The 14,896-nt window shown below is 33.4% G+C and overlaps 1 pseudogene; it reads right to left on the minus strand.

The window, feature by feature from the left end:
- Nucleotides 1–3,119: 3,119 nt before the first annotated feature.
- The window catches only part of LOC121492554, a 184,794-nt pseudogene continuing 173,017 nt past the window's right edge, over nucleotides 3,120–14,896 (minus strand).

The following is a 14,896-nucleotide window of genomic DNA, read 5'->3' on the forward strand; positions in this document are numbered from 1 at the left end:
CTGTCAAATAAATAAATAAAATCTTACAGAAAAAAAGAATATGCTTGTCTTTAAAAGGGACACTTCTTTAAAAAAATAATGAAATGAACTTATGCCATCAAATATTAATGACATGACCACATTCCAGAATAAGCTTAGAAAAGTAATATCAAGAAGGAAACACAAAATGAAGCAAAGTAGTGGCATCCATATGAAATTGATTAGTGCATTATTTAATGCACAGCTTGGGCAATTGCTACACCGCACAACACAAGGAAATCCATCCTGCAGTCATTGTGCTACATATAAATTTAAAATTGAGCTGAGATTCTATTTTGAGATACTAAAGATGCTTTTAGTAGTGATTTGGTTTGGTATTATTGCCTTAGGATACCATATTTTAAATATAATAATTACTGTGAAAAATTTATCGCTATGACCAAATTATTTTTCTTGTCTTGCCTTTTGCCTTTCTTAGTGATCTGTAATTGTTTGTGCAGTGTTTCAACTTGAGACATTATGCTATATAATGAAAAAGGTTTTGATGTTGTCATTGTTTTCCTGGTATCAGTGGAGCATAGTGACCTAGCTTTGTATCTCCTAGGTACCTCTTGAATTACCCTTTTTTTGACAATGTCATTTAAAAATCATGACCTGGTTCTCTGAAGACTCTGTTTAAGTATTGTGATACTTGCAAAAAGAAAAACAACTTGTTTTAAAACTCTATTTTTTTGTTATTGCATATAAAGAAAATAAATATTACAAGTCTGTAATTAAAAAATATGACTGTCTGCTAGATATCTATCATTTTCTTTGCTCTACAGAAAAGAAACTAATCTTTTTCACTGCGATATGCCCAAATCTACTAGAAGATTATGTGGCACTTAATATGTTGTCAAGATTATTTTTGAATATGATATATAATATTTTTAGTGGCTCCACATTAATAAATAAGCATACATTTTCTTTTATCTATTTATCTATTGTAAAAATCATGGAGAAAATGGAGAGTTCACAACTCACTAATAGGATTAAATTCACTCTGCTTATTTTTTACTTATTTTTTATTGTAAATAAATTTATTTATAAATCCCAGAAGATTATGGACTAAATATTGTTAAAATATAACAACTAAAGTTATGCAAGGGGAAAGCCTTCCATAGACCACATTTCTGTGTTCTTGTGAACAGAGAGGATTGGTTCGAAGGAATAAACAACTCTCAAAGCCACAGTAAACAAGGTAGATTTGCATTCAGGGATGAGAATTTTGTATCCAGGAACTCTAATGTTTGGCCAGCACTCTCTGCCGTGCACATATACTCTTTTTCTGACATCTGCTGTCTGATTTTCTTATGCACCTTGTCTGCCATACTCTAATTCTCTCTGACACACAATTCCTTGTCACTCACACTCTCATAGACACATTATCTTTTTAAATAACTTTTCTCTTAAAGTTTCTCTCTTCATATTTCTTCACTGTCACTACATTTCTATCCTCTCTTATTATCTGCCTCTCGTACATATTCCCAGGCTAATGTCTAAATCAACAAAGCCAAATATGCTTACATTTAAAAAGTCAGCAGTGCCTATGTATCATATTTCAATTGCACAGCTATGCCACCAAGTAGTGACCTAGAAATACACAACTTTCTACAGCATTAAGTACTCAGTGAATCTCAACACTGACCCTGTCTATTATTTAAGTACACACACGTACGCACACAAACCCACAGCACATACACAGAGATAACCTGTACACACACTCACACTCACATACAGATACCCTCTCCCATGGCCTAGGGTCAGCTTCTTTGCAATGAAAGTGTTAGCAGTACTGGGAGAATAGAGGACACATGACATGGCTTAAATTGTAGTGCACAGTGCATGGAAGAAAAGGAACATACTGGGGATCCTATAAGTTTGTGAGTCAAATATTCTCCGGGAGATGAGTGAATACAATATCTGGGTGGCAGCTGAATCAAGAGGTAGGGGAAGTAGAATGGAAACTGCTTATCCATATATTTTATATTGCTATTTATTTTAAAAAGTCAAGGTAGTATCATACACTTTATCTGGAATTACTCTTATTTAAGAGAGATTACAAGAATTTTTCTGCAGGCAAAAGTTCAAAGTGCAACACATAGTTTACAACAAACTAACACATATTTCCTCAAGATAAATTTTAAAATAACATTGACATTGATTATTTTTATTGAGAAATATGGTGCTTTTTATCATGTTCCCTTATAAATAAAATGTTTGAGAGGAAACATATATCTCATCACATTCTGCATGAGCCTCAGAATTAATTAAGGGAAAGTGCTGTACAGGTTCAGGGTTACCCTTTCACCAGACTAGAACAATAAAGTAAAATTAGATAAGTATGAAAGGGAAAAAAAAGGCTGCCTAATTTCAAATTAACATAAGTTGAAACAAAAATTTATCTTTCTGGTTCATGCTTGAAAGATCTGAGGACAAACTCTTTTAATTTTTTTCCTAATTTTCATAAATTCTGAGTAATATATCATACCAAGATGAATACTATGCATAAGACACAGATTACTGAAAGCATCTGGTATTGTTCAAAAACAGCCTGGAAATATAATTAGGCAGATTTTATATCTTCAAGCCTGAACATTCATTAGCTGTCTTCTTGTATATTTTCTCAGAGTAATTGGAATTCTTTACCTCACCTTGCACTAATACAAGTGATAATGTTGGGGTTTTTCTCTTTGTAGGCTTTTTGTTGGTTCATGTGCTGAAGTTATTACATATATTATTTTTATTTTGTTAAAAAGTTATTGTACTGTATGCATCTGAAATTAATAAACTTTCATTGTTTTAAAATATTTTACATGCAGGCACAGTTATATTTCAATATCCTTGAATTGTAAGATTTTTGTTATTTAAAAGAATAACTTAAATTATTCTGTGCCTTCTGAGTATTGTATGGTCATTGCTAGATACAAATACATTATTTCCAAACATTTTTTAAAAAAATTTTCAGGCTAATCCACATCATTATCTTTGCTTTTACTTCTTTTAAAAAGACAAGATAGTGACTTCAAACTTTATCTGGAATTATTCAAGAGAGATTACAAGAATTTTCTGCAGGCAAAAAATGTGTTGTAAACTGTGTGTTACACTTTGAACTTTTTCATCCTCTCCAGTGTGAAGATCCAATGGATCTCCCATGCTTGCCATTCTGCCTTTCTCCATAATGTCTTCTCATGGGTCCTGATCTCATCTTTGTAGAATGCAACTTCCATTTTGCTTCTTACACAGTATCATTTGTGAAATCAGGTACATTGTGTTTGTGTGTGTGTGTGTGTGTGTGTGTGTGTGTGTGTATAAATATATATATATATATATTCCTTTTCTCTTCAAGAGATTTGTTAGATCAATGGTTCATCTTACATTAATTGTGTCTTACAATCAAGGAAATGTGACACATGCTAATTGCAGGTAGTCACTTGACTCATTTGGAAATTACTTTTTAAATTTTCTTCCAATATCTAGGCCTATCTTTAGGGAACCTGGTACAGAAAAGACTGCACTATTTTTTTTCAAGTTTTTATGTCTTTGACCACACTAGGGTCATACTAAACTTCATCTTCCTCTTCCTGCTCATTCATCTCCTTTTGATGATTCTCTCCATCAGTCCTCTTCATCTACTTTTTGCAGAATCTTTTTAGTGCATATTTTTAAAACTTACATTGCTTTTTAGTCTTATGGGAAAAAGGAAAAATATATTCTAGATATATTAAAGCCCTGGGAGTCTCAGTGAGAAAATTATGGAAAATGTTTTATAATGTGATGCAATAAATATGATACTAAAAAAAAAATATGTGTGGATGCCAAGAAGCACAGAGTTTGTGTGAAGAAGGTGTTGCTCAGAGTACTCCTGAGTCCAATCTAGGCTTTTTAAAAACCAGACAGTCTGACACTAGACATAGGCATTACATACAAGCATTATGTTAGAGCCTCTGGTCCTTCTTTCCCCTTGTCCATGCACTGCTGATCTCAGGGCCACCCCTTGTGCCTTCAAATACAATTTTGGAATGCTTGAGTATATGTGAAACAGGGAATTGGAACTGAGAACCTTTATAAATCTAGGGCTTTAAGGGAAACTCAAAGTGACCATATAGAGTGGTTCTCTCAGGACAGGCACCAGTTTATACCTATCAGAATACCTATCATAAGCATAATTTTCCCTCTTTATAAAGTAAGTTTTATCTTCTTCATCCACTTAGTAAGAGGATAGAAAAGCTGTACTGACTGTTCCAAGAAAGCAGCAAGTTATCTTACTTCTTCCTAGAGCTCAGAAAGGGAGACAAGATATACCCAAGGAATTTGCTTCCTAAGTTTGCAAGTCTGAAATGATATTTACACTTCTCTAGGACCTTACTAATAGCAAAACCTTACCATCCTCAGAAATACTTCTAGAATTGGAGATGCCAAAGACTTCTATAAATGGAAAACCTTGGGCTTAAGTATGTGTATACAATAAAAATAATTTTCAGGTAAGGAAACACATGAGGGAAATTAAACTGATCTAGAAAAAAGGTTGATAAAACCCAAAACCTAGGAACTTGAGATAATTGAACATTCTGCACAGACTATGGCTTTGTCAATCACTTCCCTCCCCATTCTTTCTCCCTGTTTTCTACTGAATCTCTCTCTCTCTCTCTCTGTCTCACACGCACACACAATCACACAAAGATGTGTTCACATATCATATGATTCAGAAATCCAACTTCTAGATATATACACAAAATAATTGAAAGCAAGGACTCAATGATATATTTGTACATATATTTTCATAGTATTATTCACAAGAGTCAAAGTGTGGAAGTAGCCCAAGTGCCTATTGACTGATAATGAATAAACAAAATGTGGTATATACATACAATAGAATATGTTTCAGGCTTAAAAAGGAAGATAATTCTAACACATGTTACAAGGATGAATCTTGAAGACATTATGCTAAGGGAAATAAGCCAGACACAAAAAGATAAATATTATGTAATTCTACTCATTTAGATGTTTAGGGTAGTCAAATTCATAGAAACAACAAGTAGAATTCTGATTGCCGGGAACTGGAAGTACTGGTGAATGGAAAGTTAAGGTCTAATAAGTAAAGAGTTTCAGTTTGGAAAGATGGAAAAGTTCTGTAGATGGATGATGGTGATAGTTGCATGATAACATGAATGTACTTAATGCCCCAGAACTGGACACTTAAAAAGAATTTAAATTGTGAATTTTATGTTATGAACATTTACTCACTATTTAGTTTTTCTGAGTACAGTTGACACACAGCATTACATTTCAGGTGTACAATGTAGCAGTTCCACTAATTTATGCATTATGCTGTGCTCACCACAAGTGTAGCTACCATCTGTTACCACACAATACTATTCCAATATCTTTGGCTATATTCCTTATGCTGTCTGTGCCTTTTATTTCCATGACTTCTTCATTCCATTACTGGAAGCCTATGCCTCTCATTCTCCTTTTCCCATTTTGTGCAATTAAAAAAAAAAAAAAGAAAGAAAAAGAAAAAGAGGGAAGGGGTGTTCAATTGCATCAAATGCAGCTCAGACAATGGGTACTGTGAAAACACATAAATTACCATTGAATTTAGCAAAATGAAGGCCTTTGGAATGCTGCCAATACTATGTTTAATATATTTCTATGACATTGTATATATACATAGAAATTTATATTTTAATTACTCAGTGTAAGAATTTAAATGGTGTAATTCTTAGCTACCCAAAATATTTTCATTGGAGAGATAGAATATCTAATTCTTTGTGTCCCCAGTAATTTCTAGCACAACACAATGTATAGGTGGATCTCAAAATTCTTTATGGAATTGATAACCACCAACAGAGAAAAAGGAGTTTTACAATTCCCAAAAATATACTATTATAAAAATTCTGAAATGATATGCCCCTGAAATGGAACCTCTTTTATTAAATAATCCATATTTTTCCTCACAAATCAAGCTGTCACTTTTCTCATATGATAAATTCCATTGGGATTATGAGACTTATCTATTTTCTGAATTTGTTCCATTGAACTATATGACTTTACCACACTTTCATTTCTGCTCCATAGCATAGCTCAGCATGCTTTGTTATCTTGGTTAGTCTTATCACTTTTCTTTTCAGATTTTTATTCTGGCTATGTTTGCTTGTTTATCTTCCTACAGAAATTCATTTAGTGGTAAAAAAAATTCTGGAGTTAATTTTCTTGAGATTATGTTTATTTCCTAGTATTGCTTTGTTTGAAATTAACATGTTTTTAAATGTTTATCCAGAACATGGTACACCTCAACAACTTATTTAATCATGTCATCTTATACACTTAGAACACATAGCTGGGGCAGCCGGGGGTGCTCAGCGGTTTAGCACAGCTTTCAGTCCAGGCCATGATCCTGGAGACCAGGATTGTCCCAGGTCAGGCTCCCTGCATGGAGTCTGCTTCTCCCTCTGCCTGTGTCTCTGCCTCTCTCTGTCTCTCATAAATAAATAAATAATATATTTTTTTCCATAAATTTATTTTTTATTGGTGTTCAATTTGTCAACATATAGAATAACACCCAATGCCCATCCCATCAAGTGCCCCCCTCAGTGCCTCGTCACCCAGTCACCCCCACCCCCCGCCCACCTCCCCTTCCACCACCTCTAGTTCGTTTCCCAGAGTTAGGAGTCTCTCATGTTCTGTCTCCCTTTCTGGTATTTCCCACTCATTTTTTCTCCTTTCCCCTTTATTCCCTTTCACTATTTTTTATATTCCCCAAATGAATGATAATGTTTGTCCTTCTCCAATTGATTTATTTCACTCAGGATAATACCCTCCAGTTCCATCCATGCTGAAGCAAATGGTGGGTATTTGTCGTTTCTAATGGCTGAGTAATATTCCATTGTATACATAAATAAAATCTTAAAAAAAAAAAAAGAAAAGAAAAGAAACACATAGCTGTCTTCATTAAAGAATTCACTTGTTTCTTTTTAATGTTATCTTTGGAGTTCCTGTGGTAATATACAAATACATGTTAGTTTTTAATATGTGAGAACTATTATTTTAAAGTTAATCTTATTTTTCAAATAAGGTAGTTTTATGACAGCTGGGTTGTTTTTTTGAAGAATAAATGTATTTGGACTTATAGCTCTCATATTGGGCTACGTACCATATTAAATATTTTTGAATGTGAAAACTAAAATTATAAGAGCATTTAAAAGGTATATAGGAAAATTATTCTTTAATTATTTTAAGTATTTATTTAGTATATAAAGTCTTTATATTTTAAATGCAATCCCAGAAACACAAAGATTTGAATCTTAAACTACATGAACACACACATTCTGCAAAGCAGATGAATCATCACGGAGTAAAAGATTTTGCAATTTATATCACAGAAAAAAATGGACAGTTTCCCCAATCTATGAAACATTTCATCAAATAAAAAAAATCTAGCCACCAAATAGAAACATGTTGAAGAATATTAAGAAAGAATCAAGAGGAAAATTTCTAAGTGTATAATAAAAGTATTCAATATTTTAATTTAAGTAATAAGTATATATCAAAATTTTACTGGGATATAATATTCCTCTTTATCAGTTTGTAGAGGAAAAAATCACTCTCAAATATTATTGATGGGAGTACAAGTTAATATAATTTCTTTGTTATGGCATTTTAGAAAATCAACCCAAATTATAATTATACATTTCTTTGACCAGAACTTCCTATTGGAACTTTTATATGTTCTCTACTCATTATAACATTGATATAATACCTAAAATTTGAAAATGACATACATGTATAACATTATCTCCAATATATATCATTATTTAAAAAATGTTGCATAGTGTACACTATGCTACAACATGTGCAAAAAGAAAACAGAATATCTTTGAAATTAGATTTTTGTGTCTGTCATCTTTGCCTCTTTTAAAGCCTATGTATGATTTCCTACTAAAACTGTAAGTTGTTTATTTTGAACAGGGTCATATAACTCAGTGTGACTCCTCTCTCTCACTGTAGCTGTTTATTCTCTTTCCAGTTTAAATCCCTCCAAATAACATGGCAATCATACTATTATCAAGAAAGAGTTGAAGTATTACTACAAACTTGGCCCCTGTTTAAAAGATATTTGTCCTGCTTTGTCTCTAGATATTGTATTTTGAGAAATGTTCAGATTCTGTAATATTTCGATTGACCACATGATGTCTGCATCCTTTACCCCTGTCAAACTTCAGACAAAATCTTCAAATCTTATCATTCTTAAATATCAACTGTAAAAAACATAAATAGAATTCATGACATAAAATCGTGAAGATCTGCACTCCATGGTGGGTGTACAACATTATTTAATTGGGTAAATAATGAGAAGACCATTAACCAGAGCAGATTTGCCTCTAGAGACCTGCTGCGTAAGACAGAATACAGAATATTCCCACTTTTGCTAAATATAACCCTAACATATTTTCCCTTATGAGGTTTCATGATATTTGATACAAACAAACAAGCAAAAAGTTTAGCTTTTCTGCTTTTCCTCCTCCTTTGCTTGCAATGATAATGATGATGGTAGGTCCATCTCTTTCATTATGAATGGCTAAGTATTTCCCTTCCCAAAGGAGGAAGATGATCATCTTTGCTTGGAATTTGCTGAGCAGTTAATGATAAATGGACACAATAATTCCAGAATGTAAAAATAGAGCAGATGTGGCAAAACTGACAGAGGGAAGGGGAGGCAACCTCTGCCTTTATTGTTTAAGCTGAAAATGATGAAGTTTCTTCTGTTGCAATAGGTTCAAAGAGTAGTTGAGCTTAGTTGTCTTTCTTCAATAGCCAGAGCTGAACATAGTGTATCATATAAACAAAAGACCCAACATAGCAAGAAGACATGGTATAAGCCTCACTGTTGGTACACCTAGGTGGCTCAGCAGTGGAGTGTCTGCCTTCAGCTCAGGGCATGATCCCAGGGTCCAGAGATTGAGTCCCACATCAGGCTCCCTGCATGGAGCTGCTTCTCCCTCTGCTTGTGTGTCTGCCTCTCTGTGTCTCACATGAATAAGTAAATAACATATTATTTTAAAAACACTCATTTTTGGAGTAATGACTACGAAAAGGACATGTCTTGCCAACATGATTTAATCAAAGAAATTCTGGAAACATATCGCTGGTGACCCCAAGTCACACAATGTGCTGCAAGAAAGTACAAAATCAAACGACATCTGAATTACAAAGAGTTGTCATGGGCCAAACCTGAACTCTCTGCTTCATACACAATTGTATGCATTCTGAGAAGCTCTCAAGCTGCTTTCAACTGGATGCAGAATTCCTGATATTGTGATTATAGACTAGATGGTTAGCAATTTTTAATGTAAGTGCTGGTCTATAAAAATCTTTGAATGAGAAAGACTAGGACTAAATCAAGATTTTTTTTCTTGCATTTAGGCAGGCTAGTGGGATTTAGGGCCAAGAAGAAAGAATTCATGCAGTTTTGAAACTGTGTGCAATTGATATAATTATATTACCTAAAATTATATATTTGTTATTTTTGTTGGGTTTTGTATTAAGAATTTCTATGGTTATGGGAAGTAATTACTTAGTAACTTTGGCAGGCTACGTGTTTTTAAGTTAAATGGTGGTGCTGCTCTGAAAGAGAATGTTTTGAGCTACAGTCACAATTTTCCTGGGTAGTGCTGTCCTAGAATAGTTCTCTGGACAAGATATTGATCTGACCAATAATAACTCTCGATGGACATTTTTTTGGAATGGTTGAGCATTCTCCTTTTATCTAAAGGCCTTCACCAAAATTAATTTTATGTGACCATTAAACAGCAATCTGTTTATAAATAGTAAATTTTAAAAATTGTTTACATCAATAACTGATCGAACACTGTGGAAGTGGCAGAAAAGTGAGAGGGGAGAACTTTTTTGGGAAAAGATCTGTAAGTACATGTTTACTAGAATTGAAATCATTACAATTTGCCTTTATATGCCATTAAAAAAATCAAGAATAAAGGATACCAGAAAGGATAAAAGATTATTAAAAGAGATAGAAGTTATATTGAATTATAATTACCCAAATGATAATTAATGTTTTCTAAATTTATAGAGGCATGATCCATTACCAAGGTTTTTTTTTTTTTTTTTTTTTTTTTTTTAATTTTTTATTTATTTATGATAGTCACAGAGAGAGAGAGAGAGGCAGAGACACAGGCGGAGGGAGAAGCAGGCTCCATGCACCGGGAGCCCGATGTGGGATTCGATCCTGGGTCTCCAGGATCGCGCCCTGGGCCAAAGGCAGGCGCCAAACCGCTGCGCCACCCAGGGATCCCCATTACCAAGGTTTAATTATCATTTTCAGAAGTCTAATCATGCAATCAAGTACATTCTGATTTTATTTAAATTGATAAAATGAACAGTAATAACTGGAGTGCCAGGTAGCAACAAACAAATTTCAAAATAAGAAAATCCATTTAGGGATCCCTGGGTGGCGCAGCGGTTTGGCCCCTGCCTTTGGCCCAGGGCGCGATCTTGGAGACCCGGGATCTAATCCCACTTCGGGCTCCTGGTGCATGGAGCCTGCTTCTCCCTCTGCCTGTGTCTCTGCCTCTCTGTCTCTCTGTGACTATCATAAATAAATAAAATAAAAAAAATAAAAAAAGAGAAAATCCATTTAACCTGCACTAATTAGAAGATAGAGGGAACATGATTTCACTAGAGCATCAACCTCTGAACTAGCAAAGTATAATGTCTTGGTTTCTGAATACACCCACCAGTGACTGTTCTTCAGTGGACATTTCAATATAGCCACTTGTAGTCATATTATCATGTGCTAGCTAAGAAGATAAAAAATAAGAAGTCAAGTCCAGAGGCAAAGGAAAAGTTTAGTTGCCCTGAAGTTATCAAATTTTGTCAAAATAAAGCCAGTTAAGACTGAACAAGTTAAATGGCATCAATGGTTCACTGATTTATTTATTCTTTCCTCAGTCTGAAATGATTCAATGACTGGCAAATTTATTTGTAAAGGTGATGGGGGAAATGCCAGAAAACATAGAGCTATTTTTACTAGTTTAACAATTCCTTGCCAATAATTTTCAGTGGAACCATAAGAACAACCATTACACAAAATAATCTTCAAGCAATTCTCTCGTTAATCCTGAAGTGTTAAATTATAATAACCATATTTATTCTCAAACACAGAAACTGGGGAAGAAAGAAGTTAGTGACTCAGACCTAATTATGAATTATCAGCTTGGATAATGCTAATTTTTTAACACTATTTGAACTATGTGGAGACTTCTCATGATTAGAGCAACACAATGGCAAAGATACACTTCCTCGTCTTTATTGAAATATTGGAAATGATTCTATAGTCTGTTCTCTCATTTAAAATGCAGCATTATTTTAATTCTTAACCTTTCTTTGAAAGTCTATTACCATGCATAAGTCATACCCATCAGTTTTAATTATGATAGTAGTAAATTCTCTGAAAAGAGGCCTCTAAGAATGTAACTAATTCTCTTCACAGTGTCCATAATCTCAGTTTCACATCACGTTAAGATAAGAAAAATACTGAAACTATGAAATAGAAATTAAATATATAAATCAGCCCAAAGTTCTTTTTAAAGCTGTTTTTAAGAGAAAACAAATTAAATGATAGTAATTGTAGTTATTTAAAAGCTTCAGTTTCTTTTTTTCTTTTTCTTTTTTTTCTTTTTGGTCTAGTTATAGTGGAAGATTCTCTATTGCCAAAATTATAAAGGAAAAAAATAACATCAATGTTATAAATGGAATGAAAAGTGATTTCATACTGGGTAGGATGGCCTTATATAACTCAACATTGTTTTTAATATCTTCTTTGGTATTTTTTCCTATAGTTAAAAATAGTTATCTATATATGTTTCTGTTATTTGAAAATTACATGGGTTTCTTTATTTTCCTCAGCAAAAAACATTATCATATCTTAGCAATTGTTGTAAAAATATTCATTGCTTCTGAAAATCCATTTTGTGACCTATTTTACAGGGTTTTTCAACATTTAATGATCCCTGGAGACTCCATTTTGTCAATGTCACTATCAATGTTAATAATTTATATTTCCCTAAGTAAGAAGCGCAGTGGAGAAAATAGAAGTGATAAATAAGGCAAAATAAGAACAAAGGTGCTATAAATTTGAAGAAAGTTCAGAAATTTAAGAAAGCATTGTGTGTGTGTGTGTGTGTGTGTGTATGTGTGTGATAAAAATTAAAAGAAGCAAAAGCAAAAAGGAAGGGATGATTATAGTTTTGAGATTCTAATATTAAGAAGCATAACAATTATTTATGGAATACAAACATTTTTAGAGTAACATTTTCTATTACTGTATTACTTTCTGCATTTTTTCCTTCATTCTGCAAATATTGGTTAAGTATTTTTACTGCATTGAGGGAGGTGTGTCCTGTGATAGATGTCAGAGGGATCACCTTCTTCAAAGATCTTAAGGTTTAGTAGAAACAGCTGACTAAATTAATTAAAAAGCAGAAAACTACTATTTTATAGGTATTGTGTGGATAGTTATATGGGTTCTATAGAAGGAAGAACAGAGAAGTGTCCCATGATATCTAGAGTTAAACTATGATGAACTTCATTAAAGAGGAGGTGGAGACTTAGACTAGGATCATTAGAAAACAAAGACAGAAAGACAGAAGCTTATTATGAAAACTTTTTATTATAAAACTTTATTAGGGAGTACAATGCCTGGGAAAGCATGAAGGAGATAGACTTGAATAAGAACAAATAAAAGCTGGCCATAACTTCCTGACAAGCTCTTTTTTCCCCTATTTCCCCAGAAATCTTCACAAAGGCCTTATGGATGGCTTATGAAGCAGAGGAAGGAGAAAAATAGCCATACTTTTCTGAATACCTGTTGAATTTTGCTAGTTTTCATGCTGGAGGAGTAATAAGGATTCCTCAGATTTGGAGACAAGAGGTGGCAGGAACATTTGTGTGAGGTGTGACTCTGTAGGGTATGAATGGAAGCAAGGAGAGGGATCAAGAGTGGTGGCTTCAGAGCCCCCTCTGCTGGTAGCAATAGTTGTGGCAGTATCCACAGCAGCAACTCCTATTACTGTACTACACAAGCCTATGCTAGGAAAGATCTAACCAGGCCAGAGTTCAAGTGTACAGATCTGGACTGATCCATAAACTGAATCTTGGACATGCTGCTTGACATTAGTCTTGAAAAGTAACTAGATGTTCACCAAACTGACAAAGGAAAATGTAGGTCCCACTAGAGGAAACATAATGAGAAAGTGCATGATGATATATGATTATGGCTATATATATTACTCCTGAATCCATCTAGATTTCTCTTTGAAACAGCCACAATCCTTCTCCAGATGTTTAAATTAGTAGCTTATTAATTTGTAGCCTTTTAAAAATCACTGTTTAATTGTTCTGTCCATATATATCTCTTCCCTTTCATAGATCCACTGTTCATCCTCCAATGCAAATCTGGTTGTGGCATTTCAAATCTTAAGATATTTCAATGCATTTCCATTCATTTAGGATAAAAATTCCAATCCTCAACCTACCAAGATTTTCTAGCACCAGCCTATGTTTTCTCTTAGCCCTAACCTCGATGGCTTACTGTTTCCCTCAGGTGCCAAGATGTTTTTCATTCCTGTATGCTTGGTGCCTAGCAGAGTGCCTGACACATATCTATACAAATAGTCATGAGGTAAATGACTACAATATTGCTCTTCAGAAGCTCCATGAACAGGTGAAGCAGATATATGGATATGTCAAAGATTGGTATAAAATCTACATAATACCATGTGGAACTTTGTGTGGTGTTGTGTTGTTTTTGAAGAGAAGAAGGGCATTAGGAAACCTTCAGAGCATTAACCCTTAAAAGTAAAAGTGGAGTGAACATTTAGTTACTGATTGTAGTGCATTCCAGTAGAAGAATACAATAGCAGTTTCTGGAATTGTGAAATCCTACACCATGATCAGAGTATGGGGAGTAATTCTGTTTTTAAAGGTACATGGATTGTCTGGGGAGATATTCTAGACAGAAGAATGGAAGGAGAGACTTCACTTTATTTAGTGTATTTAACTTTCTTCAGTCCCAGATTTATGCTTTCTCATAAAAATATATACCTTCATAACAAGTTACTCTTATCAAGGCCATTTTTTGTTATAATGTATGGACTTACTATGGAATATTTCAATTATAAATCTTATCCTGTCATATTTAGTATTATTTAAGATTATATTTACATCCTTATGTTAAAATGTTTCAGTCCCTTTGGATTCTATTCAAATCCAATTTTGACCTATGGCTCCATGAGATCAAAACTACTGCTTTTCACTTCCCTGTGATTTGTCTTCATTTTGTTTAAAGTAATCCACTCACTGTTACTCTTTCTATGATAAAGCAGCTGTTCTATAAATATTTTCTTTCACAGTTTTATTAGCTCTTGTGAATCAGTCATTGAGTCTCTTTCCAAACATGTGGCACACATTTCTCTAGAGATATGTTTTTTATTTCTTTCTTAATAGCTATTTTTTCTGTGATCATAAGCAATGACCTGGAAGAAGAGAACTCGTTCTTTGACAGTTTCTATAAATACAAGTTCTTCCCTGCTTTGCTATCCTTTTTATACAAAAACAGAATTAAAAAAAGAGAGAAAAAAATAAAAAATAAAAATAAAAATAAAAAAAGAGATATGTTGATGATCTTTTTAAAAGAAATATAAGGCCTCATATATGTATTCTCTACTACTCAATATAAAATACAGTTCTATTATACCCATACATTGATATAATACCCCAGGACCAAAGTAACTAGAAATAACTAGGTAATAACTGTTCAATATGAGCCAAAAATGAAAAAAAAAAATAATTATAGTAATAA

The sequence above is a fragment of the Vulpes lagopus genome, chromosome 6 (genome assembly GCF_018345385.1).
Source record: "Vulpes lagopus strain Blue_001 chromosome 6, ASM1834538v1, whole genome shotgun sequence".
NCBI lineage: Eukaryota > Metazoa > Chordata > Mammalia > Carnivora > Canidae > Vulpes > Vulpes lagopus.